Source organism: Canis lupus, chromosome 38 (assembly GCF_011100685.1).
Source record: "Canis lupus familiaris isolate Mischka breed German Shepherd chromosome 38, alternate assembly UU_Cfam_GSD_1.0, whole genome shotgun sequence".
NCBI lineage: Eukaryota > Metazoa > Chordata > Mammalia > Carnivora > Canidae > Canis > Canis lupus.
Window position 1 is genome coordinate 23,374,605 of NC_049259.1, and position 20,572 is coordinate 23,395,176.

At 42.0% G+C, this 20,572-nt stretch overlaps 1 protein-coding gene and 1 long non-coding RNA gene across 2 annotated transcripts in view; both read left to right on the top strand.

The window, feature by feature from the left end:
- OR10J5 (olfactory receptor 10J5) overlaps positions 1 to 20,572 on the top strand; it is a 188,308-nt gene that overhangs the window by 10,216 nt on the left and 157,520 nt on the right. The gene's annotated exons all lie outside the window — the stretch shown is intronic.
- LOC111094544 lies at positions 747 to 13,369 on the top strand. The gene is made up of 2 exons (XR_005385832.1): positions 747 to 838; positions 13,086 to 13,369. It is a non-coding gene; the product is annotated as an uncharacterized LOC111094544 (long non-coding RNA).

The window sequence follows — 20,572 nt, forward strand, 5'->3', positions numbered from 1 at the left end:
ACAGAAATCTTGCTCATCATAACATTTCATAAAGCCTCACACTTATCAACTATATTGATGAACTTATACAAATTGGATCTGTTGAACAGAAAGCAGCAATTACTATAGGTGTTTAGGAAGACGTGGATGGGAGGGTAAATCCTGATTCTCTATCAGAGTCTAATTAGAAAGCCTGTGACACAGTAATTTGAATAGGGAGCTTCATATAAAGAATTATTTACTTCAAGGAACTAGATCAATGAGAGATTGATAGTGATTAGTAAAGATCATCTTGAAGAACATAAGAGTAACAGATAAAAGGACTGCCACTGTCCCCAGGGCTAAGATAGAGTAGTGTTTGGAAGACAAATTTTCTCCAGAATGTGTGTTCCTGAGCCATGGAGATGCACACATTATAAGAATAGAGGGTTTGTTTTTATTTCCCCTAGAACCATTTTACTTTTTACATACAATGAGGATTAGATCTGCAGGCATTTGTTTCTCTAATGGTGGAGCTAATTGCTTCTATACAATAAAGCTCCTCTTATCTTCCCCAGAGCCAAGGTGATGTTTTTTTATTTTTATTTTTTATTTTTTTGGCTAGGCACCTGAGTTAAAGTATTATCTCCCTGCTTGTTTACATTTCAAAAGGGGTGGAGCTTGAAGCCTTGAAGAAATTTTCTAAGTTGTAAAAGCCCTAGACACTGGGTTTATCTTCCTCATGGAGATATTTATTTACATAACAAAGGATTAAAGATTCTTTGCATCCTGTCTCCAAGGAGACACTCAGGAGAGGAAGAATAGCCTTTCCCTGTTATAAATGGAGGACATTCCTATTTCTTCACCTCTTGAATCCAGAGTAAGTGTGCCACTTGTGTAGGATATATTTTCCATCTGGCTCTTATCACATCACTCTGCAGGATTGCAAATGTAGGGAGACTAATGCTCCAATGTCATTCTGACTGTTGATTGTGCAGGGAGCATAATAAGAAATCTGCTCTGATTCAGAAACCTCATGTGTGCTTTCAGGAAAATTTAATAAAGATGAATATTAAAAACCCAGCAAGCACCCGAGGAAGAGGCAGCCCTTCCCTGTATGAGGGTTAAGATCTAGACCTTACTGGGGGAGGGTACAGTATTGACTTACTATGACTCACTTCGGAATGTGCCAGAAATTTGCCCTCTAGTATGCTGGAGAAAGCTGCGCCAAGGATGGTGTCTTTCTGGAAGCATTTCACTATGTAAAGAGGGATGCTGAGGGAAACTGCTTATTTCTGGGGGCTATTGATTTGCCATGAACTAGAGGAGCTGGGTACTGGAGGAGCCACTCATGTTGTAAGACCTTAGTGCCGGTGAAGCCTGCCTGTGCTAAAGCAACTTGCCAAGTGGAGCACAGTGGGACCAGGAAGGGAAGTCCCTTCCTCCTGTAGTATTTCTGCAAGGCTCCTTCCCAACAAAGCTTAACCTGCCAGTTGTTAAGGGCCCAGCTCAGTTCCTTCACAGCAAGCAATGAAGGGAAATTTGAAATTGAAGGGCAATAAATTGATAAATGACTCAAGGGTATAAAATCAATTTGATATCACTGTTTCTAGTCAGGAGGGAATAACTACTACTTGATTAGTCCTTGTAGCATAAAAATATATAAAAAGAAAAATACATGAACCTGCTTTTCAGATCTTGGATAATGGGCACTGAAAGATAGGATTCTTGAAGGAAGACACATACCATGATTGCTCTGGCCTTTTGCCTAAAGGTACTTTGTGAAAGACAGCATAGGGAAGTGAAGTCTAAGCAGGAAACAGGGTCCTACTGAGCTGAGGAGATTAAAAATTGAAATTAAGAGCTGACAGTATGGTTGGAAACTGGGGGGAAGTGTGTGGGGGCACGAAACAGCCCCAGAAAGGTGCATAAGCATCTCTTGGTCTTGAGCTGAATACCAAGCTATGCATATGGGGGACCAGGCTCTGTAAGGCTAGTATGGTATGGAACAATGACGGGGGAAAGGGAGTTAAATGGATGGTGAAGTTTGCACTTGGTTGTGAGACTTTGGTGTATGACCAAGTAGAGAATCTTAGCAACATGGGCTGTCTGCTGAGACTTCAGTAGGACCCTATCTTAGGAATAAAGCTATTCTAATCCTCAACTGAAGGCTAAAGAGACCTGTCAGAACTTCGTAGGGTCCATAAGTAACCTATTAATATCACAGAAAAAAGTATAATGCTTCTTTTAAGATAAACAAAAAGTGTAGCATTCTACACATAAAATTCAAAATCTTTAGCTTTCACTAAAATGCTATTAGAAGATACACAGAGTGGGAAAATGTCACTTATAGTCAGAGAACAATCAGAAGAAATGAAAAATTGGATGGAATGAGCAGACAAGGATTTTTTTTTGAAGCGATCACAAATATCGTGGGTACATCCAAGGATTAAAAGAAAACATGAGGGATGCCTGGGTGGCTCAATCAAGTGTCTGCCCTTGGCTCAGGTCATGATCTCAGGATCTTGGAATAGAACCCCACGTTGGGCTCCCTGGTCCATGGAGGAGTCAGCTCTTCCCTCTACCCCTCCCCCTGCTCATGCTCGCTCGCTCTCAAAACCCTAAAAGAAAGTTCTTAAAATAGATAAAAGAAAACATGGATGTAATGAGAGAGAATGGAAGATTGAAAAGAACCAGATGTACCTTCTAGATGTAAAAGGAGATATGTGGTCTGCAATGAATTTCACCAGATGGGGTTAATAGATGAGGAACCGTAGAAGAGAAGATCATCGAACGTGAAGAATAAGCAATAGAAATGAGCTAAAAGAGAGCTTATAAATAAGATTGGAAACAGCCTCAGTAACCTGTGGAAAAAGTCTCATGCCCCCATGTAAATGCTGGTTAGAATCTCAGAAGGAAAGACTAGACAGCAAAAAGGACAGTAGGAATACTTGGACACATTATTAGCAATATCATTTTAAAATTGGGTAAAAATCACAAAACTACATAACAAATTCAAGGAGATACAAGTAAGGAATACAGTTATACCCCACCCACTCCAGGGCACCTCCACATCACATTGCTGAAACTGGTGATGAGGGGAACATTAAAAGTTACAAATAGAATTACCCTATGATCCAGCAATTACACTACTAGGTATTTACCCAAAGTTTACAAAAATAAAATATAGATTTGAAGGGGCACATGCACCCCAAAGTCTATAACAGCATTATCAACAATAGCCAAACTATGGAGAGAGCCCAAATATCCATATATCCATATATACCTTGCCATTGCAACAACATGAAACTAGAGTGTATTAGGCTAAACCAAATAAGTCAGAGAAAGACAGATACCATAGGATTTCACTTGTGTGGAATTTAGGAAACAAAACAGATGAACACATGAGAGAGGGGAAAAAATAAAAAGGGAAACCACAAGATTCTGAAGGATAGAGAACAAACTGAGGGTTGATGGAGGGAGGTAGGAGAGGGATGGACTAGATGGGGGATGGGGGGTGGGTATTAAGGGCAGGGCACTTGTTATGATGAGCACTGGGTTATAGATAAGTAATGAGTCACTAAATTCTGCTGAAACCCACATTACACTAGAATTTAAAAATTTGAAGAAAATGCCAAGGAGAAATTATGTACACGGGAATATAGAAGAAATGGAGATTTCTTGTTAAAAAACAATGCAAGTCAGAAGACAGTGAAATGGTATTTTTTAAATGCTAAATGACAAAGTCTGTAAGCTTAATTTTATATTCAGAGAGAATAGGACTAAAAATGAGGCTAAATAATTTTTCAGACAAACCAAAGAACTTATTACCAACAGGCCTGCCCCACAAGAAATGTTGAATTCTTTAGACAGAAGGAAAATCATCCCAAATGGCAACATGGATATACACCAAAAAAAATAGATTTGTGTGAATAGAATTCAAAAAAAAATTTTAAAAGATGTATGGTGGCGTTTAAAACATGTAGAGTTATAGAAAATAGCACAGAGGGCAGGAGAGGGAAGGACACTTGAGATCTTCTGTGTGAGGTGGCTTAATGCTTATGCAGGTGTACCCGACAAAGGTAATAGTATAAACTCTGAGCAACCGCTAAAAAGTGAAGCAAAGTAATTAAGAAGCCAATACTGCAGATAAAATGGAATTGTAAAACATGCTTGGTTGATTCAAATTAGTCTGAATAAGAGGGAAAAATGGAACGAAGGTTTTGGGCTACCATTTTGTTCTATTTGACCCAACTGTATTGATAATTACATTAAACCTTATTGCTATGAACATGCCAGTTAAAATGGTGAGTTTGTGAGGAAAATGACTTAACTGTGTTTTCTATATGAAGTATGCTTCAAATATAAAGAAAAAGATGATGAAAAATTATGTACTATGCAAACACTAAACAGTATATTGATCGTTTTAAGAGGGGATGTATCACGATGATAACCAGGCAAGCCATCAGGAAGATGTAACCGTGCAAACATGTAATAGCAGAGCTTCAAAACCTGTGATTGAAAAATGGACAGAACTGACAGTAGACTAGAGCCACAATTATCCGTGAAGAGTTCAATAATTCTTTCTCAATCATTAACAAATAGGCCCCAAATCAGTGGAAATATGGGACACTTGAACCACAGTTTCAACCAATTTGACCTAATTGCTACTTAGAGACCACTTCATCTAAGAACAGCAGAATACACATTGAAATGTTCATGAAACATTCACCAAGACCATTTTCTGGGCTTTAAAAAGAGGCTTAGGGGCGCCTGGGGGGGCTCAGCAGTTGAGAGTCTGCCTTCGGCTCAGGACGTGATCCTGGGTCTGGGGATCGAGTCCCACATCGGGTTTCCTGCATGGAGCCTGCTTCTCCCTCTGCCTGTGTCTCTACTTCTCTCTCTGTGTCTCTCATGAATAAATAAATAAAATCTTTTTTAAAAAAATGAGGCTTAAATTCAAAAGAATTCAGAGTCTCTTTTGTGATCACAACAGAATTATTAGAAATAAGTGCCAGAAATGTGTGTGAAAATACATAGGACGTGTATATCACAAAATCCCCAAAGTAAACACACTCCTGAGTATTTCGTAGGTCAGAGAAGAAATCACAGGGATAATTGGGACATATTTTGAAGTGAATGAAAATTAAAATGCAAGATGTAGAAACTTGCGATGGAGCTAAAGCAGTTCTTGGAATTTTATAACTTTGAATACTTATATTAGTAAGGAAAAGTCCAAATTCAATGATCTCAGCCTCCACTTTAAGAAGCTTAAAAAGAAATTAGAGCCAAATTGAATAAAATAAGATAAAAGATGAAATGCATGGAATAGGAAATCAAATCAAGGAGACCAAAAGCTTTAAAAAAGATTGTTGGTGAACTTCTAGTCTGGCTAACCAAGAAAGGATAAAGCAGGAACATCGCTACAGACTGCATAAATAAGCTTAAGGAAGGGACGCATCAGAAACTGTGTCAACCAATTTAACCACTTACATGAAGTTGATAAAAACCTTTGGAAGTCAGATGATCAAATCTGGCCCGAGAGAAAAAAAAAAGATCTAAAAAGCCTTATATTTATTAAAATTAAATTTCACCTACAAAGAATGCTGCAGGGCTCTCAATGGCCTCACTGGTAGATCCTATCAAACAGTTAATGAGTAAGCTGTATAAATTCTTCACAAACTTCTAGATGAGAGAAGAAATGAATATTTTCCACTTTGTGGCCAGCTTTATTCAAATCCAAAATCAAAGTCTTTCTACATAACATAAAAAAGAAAATGAAAGAATATCCCTCATAAACATACGTGCAAAGCTCATTAAGAAAATGATAGGAATTAAAACCCACAAAATAAGCCTGGGTGGCTCAGTCAGTTAAACATCTTACTCTTGATTTCAGTCTTGGTCTCAGAATTGTGACTTCAAACCCCACATTGGGCTCCATGCTGGGCGAGGAGCCAACTGAAAAAATTTTATATGTGAATTTAAATATATATAATAAATATAAATAATATAAATATATACATTTATAAATATAAATAAATATATAAATCTTATAAGCTTTTCTGTATATATGTGTGTATATACATATATCATGTCTCTATTCACAATATTGAAGGGTTGCATCAAACGAGCGTGCTATCATCATCACCCTAACTAGGGTTTCTTTGAGATCCAAGGAGTTCTGGAGGATGTAGGGTCAGGACACTTAAAAAAAAAAAAAAAGAAAAATCCTATATAATGAACAAGTAGGTCTTTTACAAACAATAAAAGATTTAACCTTTGAAAAGCAATTAACAAAATTTGCTGTATATGTAATAAAGGAGAAAAGTCCTATGATCAACTTGATTGATTCAGGAAAAGACAAAATTTAGTCCTGGTTTATGGAAAAGAAAAATGGCAACCTAGCATAGAAGACAATTGTTTCAACCGACAGGTAGGTATCACCATAATTAATGGTGAAACACTGTTCTGTCTCTCAGAATGAGGGTGAGGCAAAGGTACCTTCTTTGGTCACTTAGAGTCAACATTGTCCTCCGTTTCCAACCAGTGCAACAAGGAAAAGAAATTAAGGGGATTAAGATGGTAAAGGAATAAACATAACTTATCTTTATTCAGATATGATCTGCTTGTGTATGGAGAAAAGTCTGAGAAATCAGTAGAAAATGTGCTAGAATTTAAAGTAAATTTAGCAAGTCTTCAGAATGCAAGACCAGTATGTACAAACTTATTGTATTCAAATATTAGCAAACCATTAGAAATGGGAACAATGTAATTTTTATGAAAATATAATTTCTACAAGTAGGTGAAGACCTCTGCACAGAAAACTATAAAATATTGCTGGAAGGAATTAAAGGCATGAATACATATAATACGTGCGATGCACATGGATTGGAGAGTAATTGTTGTCAGCTCTCCCTAAATTAGTGCATAAATTTAAATAATCTCAACCAAAATTCCAGCAGGCTTTTAAAAATAGAAATTGACAAGTCAATTTAAAATTTATATGTAAATGCAGAAGACTTAGAACTAGCAAAACAGTATTTAAAAAGGAGACTATCAAGGTTTACCATAAATCTACATTAATCTAGATACCATGGCTACAGGATAGTAACATATGTGTAAATTGTGTAACAGAATGGAGAATACAGAAATAGATCCCATGCACATATAGGAAATTATTTATCAATTATAAGGCTGGTGTTTAATAGATACTCTTAAACATTTTTCATTGAGTTATTTGTCTTTATTGAGTTGTAAGAGTTCTTTATATACTCTGGATACTAGACCTTTATGTGATTTGGAAATATTTTTTCCATCCCGTGGCTGGGGTTTTTTTTTTTTTATTAAGACTATTTTTAGAAAAATTTTAGGTTAGCGGCAAAATTGAGGGGAAGGTACCAAAATTCCCCATATGTCCCCTCCCTCCACACATATCCTCCCCCATTACCAACATCTCTTAACAGAGTGCACACTTGTTACAATTGATGAACCTTCATTGACCATCTGCGCCTGGCGCTTTCTGTTCAGGAGGTTATTGATAATTGATTTCTTTTATAGATACGGGCGTATTCAGATAGTCTCTTTCATCTCATATGAATTTTAGCAGGTGTGTCTTTCAAGAAACTGGTGTGTTTCATATGATGTTATTAAATTTGTGGACATAGAGTTGTTTATTGCCTTTTAGCGTTCATGGCATCTGATACTGTAATGTGTCCTTTTTTTCTTGGCTAACCTGGCTCTAGAGGCTTATTGATTTTGTTGATCTTTTCCAAGAACAGGTTTTTTTTTTTCATTGACCATCTTTATTGATTAACTGTTTTCCTTGTCATTGGTTTCTGCCCCATTTTTTTCCTTCTGCTTACTTTGGATTTCTTGGCTCTTTTTCTAGTTCCCTTAAGTGGAAACTTACTGATTTTAGATTCTTTTTCTTTTCTAATATATATATTCAACGCTATAATTTCCCCTCTAAGCCCTGCTTTTGCTGAATCCCACAAATTCTGGTTGTCATGTTTTCATTAAGTTAAATTTTTTTTCATTTTTTCAATTTCTCCTTTGATCTATGTTTTGCTTAGAAGCCTGTTGCTTAATCTCCACATGTTTTGGAATTTCCAGATATCTTTGTTATTGATTTGTTATTTAATTCCATTGTGATCCGAGAGCAGGCACTATACGATTTTTTATCCTTTTTTTGGGCCATAAAACAAATCTAATATGGTCTGTCTTGGTGAGTGCTCCTTGGGAGCTTGAGAAGAATGTGGAGTCCATATTTGTTGGATAATATATTCAAGGTGTACTAGACCCATTTGATGAAAAGATTACTCCTTCCGTGAAATCACCCTTGTTGTGAATTGGTTGCCTAAAAGGTGTATGGGTTTGTTTTTGGACAATTCTATTCCACTGATCTATGTGTGTCATTATTCTAGCAGCCCACAGTCTTGGATGTTCTAGTTTTATAGTTAAGTTTTTGAAATTGGGAAATGTGAGTCTTCCAACTTTGCTCTTTTTCAAGATTATTTTGGTTATTAACTTTTTACAAAAAGGTAACAATGTGTAAGGCTTAAACGAAACCAGTGTGCTATGGGGTGTGTAATAGTGTAGAAATAAAATGAATTCTGAAAAGCATAAAGAAGAGGAGGGAGCACATGAAATTATACAGTCTAATGTTTCTGTATTATATGTAAAAATGTGAATTCAGGGTGGACACTGGAAGCTTAAACATCCATATTGTAAACTCTAGGGCAACAGTGAAGAATAAGAAGGAATATGAGGAAATCAAAGGCTAATAGAGCAGATATAATGGAATCGTAAAAGTGCATGATTATTATAGAGTGCAGTAGGAAAGAAGGAACAGAAGAACAACAGATTAAAAAATAACCATGTGGGAGACTTGAACTATATAAGCAAACAATATAAACAGATTAAACATCCCAATTAAAAGACAGTTTGTCAACATGGATAAAAAACAGGACTTGTTACATGTTTATCTGTAATGCGTTTTAAATATAAATCTCCCAATAAAAAAATAAAAATAAATAAATAAATCTCAGCTTACATTAAAGGTAAACCAATGGAAAATACATGCTATACAAATACTAGGAATGATAGGATTTGGAGGATAAATGCTATCAGGGGAGGGAGACTTCAGGGTAAGGGAATATTACCATTGTTAAACAGGGATTGCTCAACATGATAAAAGGTCAATTTCTTAAGAAGACCCAAGTCTTAAATGTCTATGTGCCTAGTGCACTTCAATTCTATGCATCAAGGTTCAAAACAGAACTGAAAGAAAAATTAGACAAATTCAGTTTGGTGGATGTTTGAACACTTCCTTCTCAATAATTGATGTAAAAGACATAATATCAGTACAAATACAGAGGAACAAGATCTAGAAGAACATAGATGAAAAAGAAAATAATAGTGAAAGGGAATATAAGGGAAGGGAGAAGAAATGTGTGGGAAATATCAGAAAGGGAGACAGAACGTAAAGACTCCTAACTCTGGGAAACGAACTAGGGGTGGTAGAAGGGGAGGAGGGCGGGGGGTGGGAGTGAATGGGTGATGGGCACTGGGGGTTATTCTGTATGTTGGTAAATTGAACACCAATAAAAAATAAATTAAAAAAAAAGAAAAAAGTATATTGAGGAGTAAGACCTATAGTTTCTGCTAATTTGACTTAATTGCTGTTTGTTGAGTATTGTAAAACCAGAATACACCTCTTCAGGTGTTCATAGGAGATTCACCAAGATAGACCATTTTCTGGGATTTAGAACAAGTCTGACTACATTTTTAAAAGATTAAAATGATGTAGAATATCCTCTAATACCATAATGGAATTAAATTAGAAATTAAAACAGAAATGTATGTGAAAGATACCTGAACATTTAAAGATTAAACATCAGATTTCTTTTTTTTTTTTTAATTTTTATTTATTTATGATAGTCACAGAGAGAGAGAGAGAGGCAGAGGGAGAAGCAGGCTCCATGCACTGAGAGCCCGATGTGGGATTCGATCCTGGGTCTCCAGGATCGCGCCCTGGGCCAAAGGCAGGCGCTAACGCGCTGCGCCACCCAGGGATCCCAAACATCAGATTTCTAAATAATCATAGGTTGATGGAGAAATCAGGAGGAAAATTGGAACATATCTTGAAAATGAGAACAAAGCACATAACATTTGTGTGATGCAGCTAAAGCCATCCTTAGGGAGAAATCATAGCATTACATTTTCATGTAAGTTAGAAGAATGGACTAAAGTCAGTGATCTGTCTTAAAAAGCTAAATTGATAGTTAAACCCAATGTAGGTAGGTCCAACCAAGTTCAATGTATCAGTAGCTCATTTTTTGTATTGCTGAGTAGTATTCTGTGATGTGGATGCGTTTTTTGTTGTTGTTTGTTGTTGTTTGTCTTTTTTCGGTTGGATTGTTTTTCTCACCATGGAACTTTGGGTTTTCACGTTCCCCAGGAATGCACTGCCATTACCATCCAAATCCTCACCAAAATTATATTGTCATGGCACTAGTGGGTGGAACTCTGATGTGCTAAAAAGAGGAAGAAGCAACAGTGTCTAAAAAACATTGTGAATATAATCCTATGATTATTTTTTAAATTTTTGAATGTCAAAATTTTAGAGAAGGAGCAAAATGTGGCTGTACTTGAGAAATGTTTTAAGAAATTTGTTGAGCTTCCACCATACGCATATTTGTACTATGTGCCGATAAATCTTTATTGGCCTATTAATACAAAAACTTTAAACTTGAACAGGAATTTATTAAAAGTTTAAGATGATAGGGAATACTACTTGCAGAACTAGCAACTTGAGTACATTTTTTCTCTGATATGATGCTGACTCCACAGCCTCATTTATGAACTCTCAGCAGTTTCTGTGTGCTCCTCAGACTACACTCTGAAGCAGAAATTACTTGTAGGGTTGTTTGTTCTTAGCTTTGGGTTTGGGGCAGCAGTAGGGATCTGTTCTCCCCAGAGACGACAAGGCCAGGGAGGGGGAGGGTTAAAGTATGGGTTTGGGTTCCAAGTGGAAAGACCCCATAAATCTCCCCTATGAAGGTGTTCAGTATAATCTGAGGGTAGGAGTGCTGAATGAGATTAGGGGTTTGAATACAGGAGAGACTGGGAGACCTCCATGGACGATGCTATGGGGGCTGGTATGTAAACAAAGAATCAAAAGATGGCATCCAGCACACTGAGGACAGGGCTGTTCCAGTCTCTCCCTGGGACCAATGACCTGGGAACAGGAGACATGAGCCATTTCTGTTCTGAGCATCCAGGATATCCCAAGACCTCAGCGTTGCAATTTTCATGTAGGTGAATCAGAATTTACAGCCAGTGATGTCCAATGAGCTTGGCAGAGAGACAGGGGATTCTGAACCAGGTGTTTCAGGTCTGAGGAAGAGAGGGAGAGGTTCCTGGGTTTCTGTCAAGAGTGTAATGAACGGGGAGTGAGTGTGATGAAGAGTATGATGGGAGCTTTTACAGGGGGGTCTTCACTTAGAGTGGCAGAGGAATTGTAAGCTCCTAGAAGCCAGAGGTTAGGTCCAGGTTTCTTTGTATCCACCTCTACATGGCAGTGCTCAGATACGCGGTGAGTACTCAGTACTGGGAAGGAAGGCAGATGGAGGGCATTCGTTGTTCTGGAGAACGACTGCTCTAGGAGAAGCAAACGTGCATGCCCTGGGAGTCTGGGCCACACACTGGAGTTCAAAGAGAGCTTCCCAAAGCTAAGGAGAACCTGGCAGGGACCATGGGAATGCAGGCAGAGCTGTCCTTTGAGTATGAAACAAGGACCTCCAAGCTGGGACTCCTGGGCCACAGAGTGGTTGGCTGTATCCATCCTTCCTCTGTTCTGGCAATGCCTGGACTTAGATGTTTTCACAGGATTCTGGGTCATTTCATTACTGGAATCTGGGCCATAAAGTTTGGCATGCATGCAGTAGCTGGTGTTTTTAATAATTAACTACCATTGATCTCTGAGCCAAGGGTCATTTCTTTCTTCCTTTCAGAGATTCAGAGTCTTGGCACCTGTGTGCAGAAGTGAAACTTCACAGATTGATACTCTGAAGCCCCCTCCCCCCTTCCCAATCCGTGTATATGAATAAACCCCAGAAGGTCTGAGCCCTGGACCTGGTGGGTGAGAAGCTTCACACGCTGCGAGGGTGTTGTGTTGCATGTGTGTGCACTGCTGTTGGCCACAGGTTTTGCTCGGGCAGGGAGGAGAGGGAGTGGGGTGGGAGGGGGGACCTGCAGGAACAGGAGGAAAGGGATTGCTTTTAAAAAACCACAGTTTCATCTGGTCTTTTCTACCTGATATTTTATTGGGTAAATATTTTTCTGCTTTTTTACAGATAACCATAGGGAGGGCTTTTTATTCTCCAGAGAATCTACTGCTTGTTACGTGAGCTTAGCTCTACGGCTGGAGAAGCTTCTGCACAATGTTGCTCTCTGTTGCGGAGCCTTCACAGACTTCTCCCTTGGTGGCAGTCCCTTTTCTCTACTACTCAGAGCAAGGGCGCTGGATGAGTTCTTGTGGGGCCTGTAACTGGAGAACACAGTTTGTAGAAGAGGGTCACGATGTTGACTCCACAATCATCGGAGACTTAACCACTCAGTGCTCATCAGTGGTAGTATTGAGGGTCCTCTGAGGCAGGGGGCATCAGTGGGCTCCTGAGTCAATGGGAAGGACTCCATGAGGAAGGGTCTCTGGTAGAGATAGTTGGGGAGGTGGGGAGGGCTCTTCCCAAGGCTGTCCCGGGACAGGAGCAGGATTCCCATGAGAAGGGTTCCATAAGGGTTGTTCATCGTGGAAATCGTCAGATTTGACTGAGAGTCTGTGTCTTGTGCGGAGTAGAGGTACCTTTCCAGTCCTGATAATCTAGGGTAGTGGAAAAGAGTTTATCTTTGGACTCAGAGTCACAGATTTTGTGTCACCAAGCCCCACGCACAAATTGGGAAACAAATATGGCTGGCATCTGCATGGCATCATTACTAGACTCTCTTCCTTATATTTCTAATACTACTTTTGCATTGCTTATGTTTTAAGTTGCCCATTAGACTGTTAATGTCTGAAATGCTTGTCGAGATGGTGAAATGCTTTTTTTTTTTTTTTTCCTGAACAGAGGGCCTTCGTGTATAGTTACTAAGCTCTTTGTTAATCAGCTCTGTGTTGCCCCGAGCAAAAGAGCATTAAGGAGTAAACCAGACTATATTTTGGACAGCCGGGATGCCATCACATAATCCGTGACCTACAGTGTGTTTTCAGTATTCTCCCGAGATGCTTGTTTGCTGAGGTTCATCGTGATTGGACGCTAAGCTTCAGGAAAGGCTTTGTCTGTGTCCATTGAGAGGATAGTTTTCCTCTGCCTTTCTGTAATTATGAAATAAATGGATTATAATGTGTCAACCGCATCTTGTATTCCTGGAATAAATCCAACAGGATTTTGAAGTGTTACCAGTTTTAGGTATTACTGCTGTCCCTTTCAGGTTTTGGTATTAGGTCTCAGTTGTGTTAAATTTGTTTGGGAGGGCGATGTCAGCAAGATGGCTGAGTAACCATCACAACCCCCCCCCCCCCCCAGGCTACTCCCTTAACAGCAACCATTTGGCATCCATCCTCACACAAAAGGGCCTTTGTGGGAGCTCTGGGATCCAGGTAGGATGCTGAGACCTGAGGGCCACTCCAGACCAAGGAGAGCTGTTTTGAGAAGATGGACCCTCTAGGGCTGACTGACTGGGGTCCCAATTATGGACCTGCCAACAGCCCTATACTCCTCATAATTTGGCTGTAGCCCTGTTTGGCTCTGGTTCTGTCACCAGCATCGTACACCACGTGACCTGGGAGGAGTCAGGCCTGACCAACATGCACACACCTCAGTCCTGGCTGTGTCCTGGCTGTGGACTATTAACTGGCTCCTGCCCTCTTGACCATGATCTAGGAACCCCTGGAGGTGACCTCATCAAAATGGTGACATAGGTCATGCCCAGCTTCAGTCACCCTCACAGGAAGACCACCTAGCACCTATCCATAGATAAGGCACCATTGCAAAAAATCCCCAAACCTGGGGTGAGGCTAACACATTCCCCCAGAACACAGACCCAGGAGAGGCTACTGCATGAGGAGGGTAGTGTGAGGAGAGGTTTCACTGTGACTGCACCATCCCTCCCCAACGCCAGCAAAGCTCCACACTGAGGGAGCCTCTGGGCCTCCAATTCCTCCACTAGGAAAGACCAAGATGGACCGCTAGCTCCCCCGGCTTGAGGGTGCTTCCCAGGAGGCCCCTCAGGTCTCTTCTCCTGGAGATCACTGGGAGAATCTGGGGGCCCCAGTCCCTGGGGATCGAATAGAGAAAGGACCGGGGGTTCATGACAGCCAGGTGCTCCGGCCTTGGGTGACTATATTCCTGCATGAGGCAGGGCCCAGGCAGAGAGCTGAGCCAGTGGTCTCTCTGTCCAGAGAGCTCAACTGGCAATTTTGCCAGATTTGAGTCCTTAGCCAGTGAGTCTACTGGCTATACCCAGGCAGGGAAGCAAATTTGCAGTATTGCCCAACTATTGTGCATAGCTCGAAGTCTCACTGGAGCAGGAAGCCTGGCCAGAGAGCCCAGGCAGCCACGGAGCCCATCTTATAGCCAAGTTCAAGCAGAGTCAAGCCAGCAGCCCTATGCACCTGTTGAGCGTAGCCTCTGGCCTTGTTTTACCAGGCAGCCTAAACAGTGACCTTGGGCATCCTAGGAGCTCAGCCTGTTGCCTTGTCTGACTGCTGAATGGAGCTGTGGCCTCACCCAGGGCCTGGGTCTAATCATTGCACCCACCTAGGGTAGAGAAGAACTTGTGGGGATGAACCAGGGAACTCAGCGAGCTGCCCAATTTTGGAGAACAATCTCCAGCCCTACCCAACCTCAGACTACAGCTGGAGCCCCTGCCTGTCCAGAGAGCCTAGCCAGCGATCTTGGCCAACAGGGGAACACAGCCATCAGCCCCACCTGATTGCAGAGCTCAGAATGAGGCTGTCTGACCTGAGGCCCTGCCTGCTGCTCCCCAGAACATGGAATCCTACCAGTGGTGTTGAATTGGGAAGCACAGCCTGAGACCTCTTTCACATGTACCTATAAGAAAGAACCTTAACTTTAAAACTGTTGGAAGGGGATGCCTGGATGGCTCAGAGGTTTGGCGCCTGCCTTCAGCCCAGGGCCTGATCCTGGAGTCCCGGAATCGAGTCCTGCATCGGGAGCCTGCTTCTCCCTCTGCCTGTGTCTCTCCTTCTCTCTCTCTGTGTCTCTCATGAGTAAATAAAAATCTTTAAAATAAAAAAATAAAACTGTTGGAAGACTTCAGTATCCCCACTACCCATCCCTCAACCCAGGAATTATGAGGAGAGCCCAGTAGGTGGAACACAGGTGATTTTATTTAGGGCAGTGAAACATTTGTAGGATTCTTTATAATGGTGGATCATCTTAAAAATTCGTGAGAATTTTGTGTACAACATAGAACTCTGAACCGTTGCCTTAGCCGATGGTGATTTATCGGTGTTGGTTCATGGATTAGAACAGATGCTGGTTGGGGGGGAGGGAGACAATGTTGGAGATGCGGGCAATTTTTGTACTGTCAGCTCATCTAAAACTGCTCTAAAAGCTAAAGCCTATTAATTTAAAAATGCGAAAACAAAATACCCACCTTATATCCTTCAGAAAATCTCATGAAAACAAAAAGAAGGGTCGGTATCCCAAAACCTTAGGCAAAGATGCTGGGTGAGTACTGTGGCGATGCGAGTCAGGAGTGTCAGGGCACCACGTTCACCCCAGGCTGCAGGACTCTGTGGCTCCTGTCAAGAAGATGGAGAAACGCTCCGCCTAAACCATTGGCACAACTGTGAAAGGCTATGAACATTTTTACAATTAGCTGAAATGTTATTATAAAACCTTAAAAAATTTACCTGTTGACTCATAAATCACTGAGAAATTGAGGTCTAAACACATCGGTCTCAGTAGGTTAAAAATATATCTGAAAAGATGGTTATTATACTACATTTTCATCTTGAGTATTTCTAATCAATAGTTAAATAACGTAGTCCATCATTTTGGAATATTATGCCTCTATGCAGAACAATGAGCTACATCTGTTTGTATTTATATGAAATGACATTTGTATTTTGAGTGAGAAAATGCATATTGATAATGCACGTGGACTAAGACAGGCAAAAATAAAGGAAAACGTGTATCTTTGTGTAGGTCCATGAACGTGGGGTGGGGGAGGGGTAAAAGGCTAAAACCATAAACATTGATTGCTTTGGAAATGAGGGAAAGGGGAAAGGCTTTTTCTTGTTACATTGGCGGTTGTTTTATTTTTGCAACAAGTAGGTACTGCTTGTGCAGCTTGAAAGGAAAATCCACCAAATTGTAGGAGAAATAAAAGAAAAGCAACAAAAGAGGAGCCCTGGACAACACGAGCTCAGGGTCAAACATCTGTACGTGGTCAGACCTTTTATACCGGCCATGGTGACTGCCTCATAGTGCAGCTCCTCAGCAGAACTATGCCAGAAATCCATTTCTTTTCTACGCTTTGAGGGAGGTTATTTAAAACAAAACCCCTCCTGCTATAGCAGAGCTTGGTGCATAGCTTAGCAGCATGAGACGTCTGGTAGTCAAAGCTCAGGGAGTGAGTGAAGGGAAAGGTCTCTCCTCCCACCTCATCATCTCCATTCTGTTTTTAAATTGGTTTTGCATCCAGTTTAAGAAGGGTGTGGGGGATAATGTGTCGTGCCCCAGAAGAGAGTAAGGGGACTTGGAAAACTTTGTCTTAAAAAAATTGCAAGTCTTGTCTAATGTCACACATTGCACGTTAGAGCCATCTAATACCGCGTAACCCTGAAACTTAGACGGGCTTAAAACAGCAGACGTTCTCTCTCCTGAGAGTGGTGTCACTGGGTGGTTCTGGCCCAGTCTCTCATGAGGCCACGGTGTTGGCCTGGGTGCACTGAAGACTTACCCAGCACCGGAGGATCTGCTCCACATTGGCCGACTCACGTGGCTGCTGGGTTACAGCTGGTGCTTGAAGAAAGGCCTCAGTTTCCCCCATGTGTGCTTCAACACGGGGCTCAGGATGTGGTAACTGGTTTCACCCAAAGCTAGTGATCCGAGAAGAGGGGCAAGGAGCAGCCCGTAGCACTTTTTATGACCATGTCTCAGAAGTGACATGCTGTCACTCTCGCACATTCTACTCATTAGAAGCAAGTCACTAAGTACAACCCCCCTCCAGGGGAGAGGAATTGACTCCACCTTTTGAAGGGAGGAGTATCCAAGAGTGTGTGAGAGGCTCACCACCACCCAGTGCTCACTGGGCCACTGTTTTCTAGTTTCAGAAACTTCTAGAAATGTCAGATCTGTGGAAGGTGTTCTTTTTCTCCAGAAGTTTGTGGATTTTTTTTTTTTCTTAGTAGCTTTTCTTCAATTTTATAGGATTTTGGTGATCCAGGGTTCTGCATTCCCTTTTATGTACTTGGCTCCTGTTTAGACAAGGTCACAACTTCACATACCTTTGTGTTAAGATCCCAATTCCTATCTTTTCTTCCCGAATCATAGATTCACCAATACAGTGCTCCTAAAATCTGTTGGGACTAATACCATGACCAACAGCATCCCTGTTCCCATCAGTCACTGTACTGAGAGTAATAGCTGACATCTACATGGAGATATCTATATACGAGGCGCTGTTCGAAGGGTTCTATGCATGTCAGAACATGCCATGTACACCAGGGCCTGCTCATGACTCAGGTCTCCGTTCACAACCTAACTCGCTCACCCACCCCCTTGATGCCCATGCGTTCCCTCAGCCCATCACTGGCAACATCCCCAGAATCTTGAATGTCTTCTCTCAAATGTTTCCTTTACCATTTGCTTCCATTACCATCTTGCTCACGCTGGAACCTGGCTCCGGGACAGCTGCGACTTCTGTGGCTCCTCCTAGAGTGGGTGTTTCCTCTCCCGCTTCCTTGGTAGCACTGGGTCCGAGGATGGAATAGCTCTCCCTGCTCCTCCCTGCTGCTTCCAGGCCATTTCCCTCCTCCTCCCTTAAAACCCTTGCAGCTTTGAAGCTCGTGATCAGACGCCGCTGTCTGGGTCCGTCTTTGCTGTAGTACTTTGGGGATATCCCTGGTCACCCTTTTCCACTCCTTGAATATTTATATCTCCTAGATTACGATCTCTACTGCTGTAATTCACGGTGATTTGGATAACTGTACATAGACTAGCTTTCCAAAACTCTGGCTCCTCGGTTTTTATCTTAGCCTCCAAGGATTTTTTTTCCCCACTCTACCTTGATCACCTACTTCTATGGTCCTACAATCTTTCTGCTATTAAGAACTACATCTCCTCTGTGATCTCTAAAACCAGAGCTTCCTCCCTTTCGACTTCTCCCTCTAGCATCCAAGGGAACCAGTCTTCAGCCCAAATAGGACTTGGGTTCTGTGATACTGTGTGATGCATAAGAAATGGGTATTTATGGGGCGCCTGAGTGGCTCAGTTGTGCATCTGACTCTTGATTTCAGCTTGTGTCATGATCTCAGGGTTATGAGATCAAGCCCCACATCAGAATCCATGCTGGGCATGGAACCTACTTAAGATTCTCTCTCCCTCTCTCTCTGCCCCTCCCCACCCCCCTCCCTAAAGGAAAAAAAAATACACTTGGTCTCCATCCTGTTCCTGGCACAGAGGTCCTACAACCCTTGGAATTTCCTGTGATGAGAGTCATAAAGATGTCTTTTGTTAACGAGGTGACTTGGAAAGCACCTAAGGTTGGGGGCTGGGTGCCAGCAGGGCCACCCTTGTGATTAGGGGATTGGAACTTTCAGCCCCACCCCTGACCTCCAGGGAGGCAGAGGGGCACTGAAAGTTGAATTAATGACCAGTGGTGGACAATTTAATTATGCCTCATAATGAAATGCCCATAAAACCCGGAAGGATAGAATTCCGAGAGCTTCCAGGTTTGTGAACAGAAGGAGGTTGGGGGAGAGTGGCACACCCGGAGGGGGAGCATGGAAGTGCCCACACCTCACCCCGGGCATCTCTTCCCTCTGGCAATTCCCTAGTAAGTAAGCTGTTTTCCTGAGTCCTGTGATCCATTCTAGCAAGCTGGTCCAGACCTGAGACGGGTGGTGGGAACCTCTTACTTGAGCCACTCTGCTCAGGGGCACAGGGGACAACCTGGACTTGCAACTGGGATCTGAAGTGTGGTGGGTGACGGTCGTGTGGGACTGAGCCCCTAACCTGTGACGCTCTGGTGCTGTCTCTGCATGGACAGTGTGAGACGGGCCTTGCAGGATACCTGGCTGGTGTCAGAAACTTGCTTGGTGGCGTGAGGAAAGCCAGCACTTTGTAACTGGGAGCAGAGGTAGAGGTTCACTGATCACACAGCAGTCTTCTTGCCCCTCTGGTCCTAACTTCTTACCTGGCTTAGGTCCCTGGTCCCTCACGATAATCACTCTCTTGCATAGTCTCAACTCCCTCGTTTCTCTCTTCATTGCACTCACTTGGGGAGCTTCCAAGCCTAGCCAAGTCCACTCCCCAGCTATTTGCCTCTAAAATAAACAGCAGAAATTTTATTTCTGGGGTGGAGCAAAGCACGCTACTCTGTTTCTGACTGTTGACGTGGGCTGCGGGACTGCGCGGTAACCTTCCCGTATTTTCATAGTGCAAACCTCCCTGCACACGAGAATCTCCTGGGCAAGTGTTTTAAAAAATCCTGATATCAGGCCGTGCCCTGAACAGTGAAGTCACAGCCTCAGGGGGTGGACCAGGCATCCGCGCTTGCTTCTAAACCGCCAGGTGGTTCCGAGGTGGGGCCGCGTCCAAGACCCACTGCTCCCGAGCACGCCCAGCTCAGTCCTGCCACCAGACCACGGGAAGGATTCTCTTCCTTCTATAAGGAACTTTCCCCCAGAAAGTTTCCTGATTGGCTTCCTTGCTCCTTCAAGTTTCTGCTGTAAATATCTATTAGTAATACCTGTCTGAGTTATCCCTCACACGACAGGGCCCTCCACCTACCGTAGCCACTTCCTGGCCGCCTCGACTGTTTTCCCCTTAGTATGTATGTATGTATGTATGTATGTATGTATGTATGTATTTAAAAATTTTTAAGGATTTTATTTATTCATTTATGAGAGACACACACACACACAGAGGCAGAGACACAGGCAGAGGGAGAAGCAGGCTCCATGCAGGGAGCCTGATGTGGGACTCGATCCCGAGATGACGCCCCGAGCCAAAGGCAGGTGCTAAACCACTGAGCCACCCAAGGGTCCTCCCCCCTTAGTATTTATTACCATCTCATGGATTATATAGTTATTTCCTATCATTTGGTACCACATACTACAAAAAAAAAAAAAAAAAAAAAACAGCAGGGACTTCGCTCATCTTGTTCATTGCACATAACAAAATATGCAGAGTAAATGTATTTTACTCACCGATCAATAGGTGATCAATAAATATTTTTTTTTAAAGACTAGGCAACAGAAATTTCTCTGGGTTTTATGTTCAAGGCAACTGTTATTTTGTGCAATGAATGCATGTCCAATCCTGGCCAAAGTGGTTGAGGTGGGACTTGGGTTGGGGGT